We start from the raw sequence: 6000 nt of genomic DNA on the forward strand, positions 1-6000 counted from the left end.
ATAAATATGTTCATATATATGTGTTGAATTTCTCGAATTAATTAGAATGCCACCTTATTCTTTCCTACAACAAGCCCTTCAAATCCGTTCTTTTGACTTGTTTTTTTCCATTGTTAGCTTAATCACAAGCATGTCTATAGTTTATCTGGTCATTTTTTACATAATAAAAGTTCAGCCCTATATAATAATTGCATAGCTTCAATTTGTTGTCTGATCAAAAACATGTTGATATAGTTTGGTATCTATTTGTCCCTGCCCAAATCTGATGTTGAAATGTGATCCCCAGTGTTGGAGGTAGGGCCTGGTAAGAAGTGTTTGGATCATGGGAGTGGATTCCTCATGAATAGCTTGGGCCATCCCCTTGATGATGAGTGAACTCTTGCTCTGAGTTCACAAGTTCACATGAGATCTGATCATTTACAAGTGTGTGCCCCACCCCTACTCACTGTCTTGCTCCTGCTCTGCTTTGTGAGGCACTGGCTCTCCCTTTGGCTTCCACCATGAGTAAAAGCTCCCTGAAGCCTCCCCAGAAGCTGAGCAAGTTCTGTCACATGCTTCCTGTACAGCTTACAGAACTATGAACCAGTTAAACCTCTTTTCTGTATAAATTACCCCAGCCACGGGTACTTCTTTATAGCAATACAAGAATGGCCTAATACACATGTCTCCTTCCCCAGTGGTTTGGAAACCTGTAGTGGAAATAGGCACTTTGGCCAACTTCTTTTCCCACGTCTGGCTCCACCAACTCACCTATTTGCAAGCTATTGTTTTAGACATCTCCAAGACTGGGCACAGGCTAGGAGTTTGGGGGAAAGTAGGAATAGAGAGGACAGCTAAAGGACAGAAAGGTCTTACCTGGCTGGTGCAGTTGTAATCTAGAATAGATGCCCTCTGCATATAGTAGACTCCTTATGAAGATGCGCTTTTTTTTGGAGTGTTCCTATGAGGTCCTTAGGGTTCTCTCCTCTGTAATTCTCCTTGACTATTGCTAGGATGTCTCACTTACAGCTACCTTCACATAGGCAATGCTCCTCTTACTGGTTGCTAATGACTAGCATCATGAATTCCAAGAGTTTGTCTCTCTGTTAGGAGTCACATTGGTCATAGTTCTTCTCAAAATGATATAATCCAGCTTCATTCTTTGGACCCAATATTTGGCCCATAGGAAATTTACACATTCTTTCCCTTGCCCAACTGAGGAAGTCAAGCTTTTCTAACCAACTTCTTCCCTTGGCTTTGTTATCTTGGAGCTCCTGGCCAGTCATAGCCTCTTGCCTTTAAACTTTTCAGGGATCAATCAGATACCAGTTCTGTCTCTCTCTAACCAGGGGACCCATGTCAAGCTTTTCAAATGGTACTCTTAAAACCCTACTTCTTGACTCGAAGACTCTCTCTTTTTCTTCCATGGGTGAAATACATGGCCCATTAGCCATTCTTTAAAAAGAAAAGAAAAGAAAAAACTGCAACACGGACCTCTTCAATTACAATGAATTCTTTGTCTTCTCTTTTATATCCTAGAGGGGAGTGATGGGCCAATTCTGGCAGAGGGTTTCACAATTTCTTAACCTGTCCTGCATAGACAGTCTAGTGCCACCCAAGAGGTGCAGGATGTGGAGATATTAAACAACTATTGTATTTGTTCTCAGATTTGGGGGACTTAGCTGAAACTCTGAGTCAACAGGAAAGTCCCATCTTAACATAGTATTATATATATGTCACGAATTCCTACTGGTAGCTCTTCAGTACATTGTAATTTAAGTTATGTACCTTGACAAAACAAATTTGGAGAACACTATTGTTTTGCTTTTAAATATGATGTAAGCTACTGGATTGAGATAATTTTTAAAATCATTTTGAAGGACTATTCTGTATATAATTTGTTTAACTTTTATCAGAAATGGATGTTGAATTTTGTTAAATGTCTTTTAACATTTATTAAGGTGAACATAAAGTTTGTCTCTTTTGGCCTATTGATGGAATCAATGACATTTCTAGATTTTCTAGTATCGAGTCATTCATGGTTTTCTAGAGCATTAATCCTTTAACATAATGCTAGATTAGATATGCTAGTGTTTTTAAAAAATGTTTTGTATCCGTAGTCATAAGCAGGCTTGGCCAAAAATGTTTTGTGCCATCTTTGTCCGCTTTCACTATATGCTAGCTTTTTAAAGAAAATGTAAGGAATTCCATATTTTACTTAAATTATAGCCCTCTTTACAATTTTTTAGTTGAAGTCATATATGTATAGAAAAGTATATATATCGACTAATTTTCACAAAGTAAACACAGCTGAGTAACAAGTATCTCCAACACTCCCTCTTTTGCTACCTATCCCCCAAAAGAGTAACCACTACTCTTATTTTCAACAGCATAGGCTAATTTTATCTGTTTTTATATTTTATCTAAAGGGACTCATACATATGTATTTTTCTGTGATTTTCTCTAACTCAATATTATGTTCATAAGATTCAGTCGTATTATTGTGTGTGACTATATATAACTCATTCTCTTCGAAATATAATATTCTATTGTGTGAATATACAAAAAATTACTTCTTAATTCTGCTACTGATGGGCATTTGGGTTGTTTTCAGCTTGAGGCTATTACAAATGCTGTTTTTATGAACATTCTGGTACATGTTGTTTCTTTAAAGACATGCACATCTCTCTGTTGGGTATATACTTAGGAGTAGAATTGCTCTTAACCAGCGCATATCGGTTGTTTGTCATTTTCTGATTGTTTTGTGGAAGTCTTGTACATATTTAGGATGCAAAGTAAAACGATGAAAAAAGATATATCATAATATATCATATAATGAGTAACCATAAGAAGCTAGAGTGGCTATGCTGATATTGGACAAGACAGACTTTAAAACAAAAATTGTTACTAGGGACAAATAAGAACATTTTGCAACAATAAAAGGGTCAATTCATCAGGAAGATGTGATTAAACATACATGCCCCTAACAACAGAGCCCCCAGATATACAAAGCAAATGTTGACAGAATGGGCAGAAGGAAAAATAGATAATTCACAAGTAATAATTGGAGACTTATACACTCCACTTTCAGTAATAGATAGAAAAACTGGAAAGAAGATCAACAAAGAATAGACGACTTTAATATAGTAGTGCACCTTCATGACTTAAGGTTAAGCAAAACCTTCTTATTTAAGACACTAAAACCACAAGTGGCAAAAAAAGGCAAATTAGGTTTCATAAAACTTTAAAACTTTGTTTCAAAGAAGACCATCAAGAAAGTGAAAAGATAACCCACACAATGGGAGAAAATATTTGCAAATCATATATCTGATAAAGGGCTTGTATTTAGAATATATAAAGAACACCTGCAACTCAATAATAAAAAGAAAAAATAACCCAGTTGAAAAATAGGCAATGAGTCTGAGTAGACATCTCTGCAAAGGTGATATACAAATGGCCAATAAATATGTGAAAAGATACTCAACATTCTTAGTCATAAGAGAAATGCAAATCAAAACCACAATGAAATAACACTTCATATCCACAGAAATGGCTATAATTAAATAAAAATATAAATAATAGCAAATGTTGTCATGAATGTAGAGAAATTAGAGCCCTTGTATATGGCTAATGATAATGAAAAAAAGTGTAGCCACTTTGGAAAACAGTTTGGCAGTTCCTCAAAATGTTAAACATATAATTACCATGTAACCCAGCAATTCTACTCCTAAACACACATGCAAGAAAAATGAAAACATACATGTACACAAAAACTTAACTTTTATGTACATTATTCATAATAGCACACAACCAAAGTGGCCATCAACTGATGAATGGATAATTTGTTGTATATCCATGCAATGAAATGTTATTCAGCAATAACATGGAATGAAATACCAATACGTGCTGCATCATCAATGAACAAAACATTATGTCCAGTGAAAGAAGCCAGTCACAAGTGACCACATATTGTATAATCTCATTTATAGGCAATGTCCAGATTATGCAAATCCATAGGACAGAAAGTAGATTCATGGTTGCCTGGGTTTGGGAAGTTTGAGGAGGGGAAGATGGAGAATGATTGCTAATTGGTACAAGATTTTTCTTACGGGTAATGAAATTTCTAAACTTGATTTTGATAATGGTTGTACAACTCTGAATATACTAAACACCACTGAATTGTACACTTTAAATGTGTGAATTGTATGATATGTGAATTATAACCCATTAAAGCTGCTAAAAAATAATAATTTTGATCTTAAGCCATTCATGCTTACATTCTTTAAAGGATTATTATTCTTTTATATTCCCCATAGTGCTCAGAATACACTGCTAAGTGGTCAATAAATGCTACTCAATTGAGTAAAACCTTTAGTGAAACTGGACTGACTGATTGAACAGGGTGCTTTTAGATTTCTCCTGTACACACAGAATTAGACCATCCCATGGGCTTGCTATGATGAAGAACAGAACCCTTCCCTGGGATAGATGAAAAGGAGAATCACCCCAAACAGCAAGACAACCAAGCTACGAGCCGGCACGCTCCTATCTGCATGACTGATAAAGACCATCTGATGCTGCCAGTTACTCAGCGAGGCCATTCTCTCCACAAAGTCACAATATTTATTTTAACACCAGTGACTATTGAGTGTGTGTGTATATCTATGTAGTGATAAAACACTGCTGTAATATGTACACAGGATCTGAACAAGATCAATTCATCAGGACAATCATGCAGTCTACGTATGAGAGAGGTTGTTTATGCAGTGGGTTGATAGAATACCGTGATACAAGTCACAGAGAAGCACTGTCTAATGTTCATAATGCATGCTATACATTTCACAATATGGGCATTTTGTAAATAATTAATAGCATGGACCAGAGATAGCATTGATAGGAAGGAGAGAGACAGCATGCAGGAAAGTCTGCTCAAATACTCTAACGAGTAGGATAGAAATGTTTCAGCAAGCACATCACACGTTTTAGAGATTTTTTTTATCAAGCACTGTCTTGTGGGATGGCTGATTTTCCTTCTCAATGACCGCCTGTTCTATGGATACAATTTTGAAGTGTTTTATTTGTAAGTTAAAAAAAAAAAAAACTGTTTCCACTGTGTATGTGTATGAAAGTCAACGTGGAAAGAAATTGCCCCATGAAATAGGACAATAAAATGCAACTGTTTGAGCTGCTTAGATGCCAGTGTTTTTCTCAGAAATGCTCTATTCAGGAATACAGTAAGCTTAATTGGCAAGATATTGACTAGCATATATGTAATTTATCTTTCAACCATTACTCAGTGTTTCCCCAAGTACCCTGTTGTCTACCTAGAGAAGAGCACTGTACTGATGAGCTCGAGCTCAGGTCCCCAAGGATGTCTCCTTTTCCTAATACATATGTATTAATTCCCATTAACTTCATTTAGAGTAAGGAGTAATGTGGGCATGAAGAGGAGGCCAGACAGCCAGATGGCTGTGAGTGTCTGTTACGGTATATGAGTAACTCTTCCCATTATTCAGCCTTTATTTACCCAATGAATTCACATGGTGAGTAACTCATTTTTGAGGACTGGTGCGCTTTCCTCCAGGATGACTGACAAAGACATGAACTCCCTCATACCCTTTCCTAGAGCTAGAAGTTACAAAAGCTGTGAAAGACACTGAAAAAAGGTAAGTCTCCAAGCGAAGGCAGCCATTTACAGAGGGCAAGTGCACCGGAGGAGCATTTGTGAAAGCGGTCACCAGCGATAGCCCAGTGAGCTTCCCTCCCCAGAGAGGCCAATGAATCCTGGCTGCTCCCTGTCCATCAACACCCCACCTCACCCCCACCCACTTAAACCTTGGTGGAAATGGGAAGAAAACCAAACAGCTATTTATACATTTCTTTTTGAAGTCCTAAAACTCAGTGGTGGCATCAATTGACTTCTCTCTTCAACTCTCAACCCTTAAAGAATAAAAAAGTGGAATCAGCTGACGGCCATCTCTGAGGCTGACCCAGAGGGTTAAGGAGACTGCTGGCCTCACT

At 37.1% G+C, this 6000-nt stretch overlaps 1 protein-coding gene across 2 annotated transcripts in view; it reads left to right on the top strand.

The window, feature by feature from the left end:
• LOC105464895 (uncharacterized) overlaps window positions 1-5191 on the top strand; it is a 488640-nt gene extending 483449 nt beyond the window's left edge. Inside the window, exon 9 of one of the 2 annotated variants that reach the window (XM_071085555.1) lies at window positions 4296-5191. The gene's annotated coding sequence lies outside the window, so the exon portion shown is untranslated. The remainder of the gene's footprint in view (window positions 1-4295) is intronic. The other variant, XM_071085556.1, reaches the window with a different exon arrangement.
• The last annotated feature ends 809 nt before the right edge of the window (window positions 5192-6000 follow it).

This window comes from Macaca nemestrina, chromosome 19, assembly GCF_043159975.1.
Source record: "Macaca nemestrina isolate mMacNem1 chromosome 19, mMacNem.hap1, whole genome shotgun sequence".
Taxonomy (NCBI): Eukaryota; Metazoa; Chordata; class Mammalia; order Primates; family Cercopithecidae; genus Macaca; species Macaca nemestrina.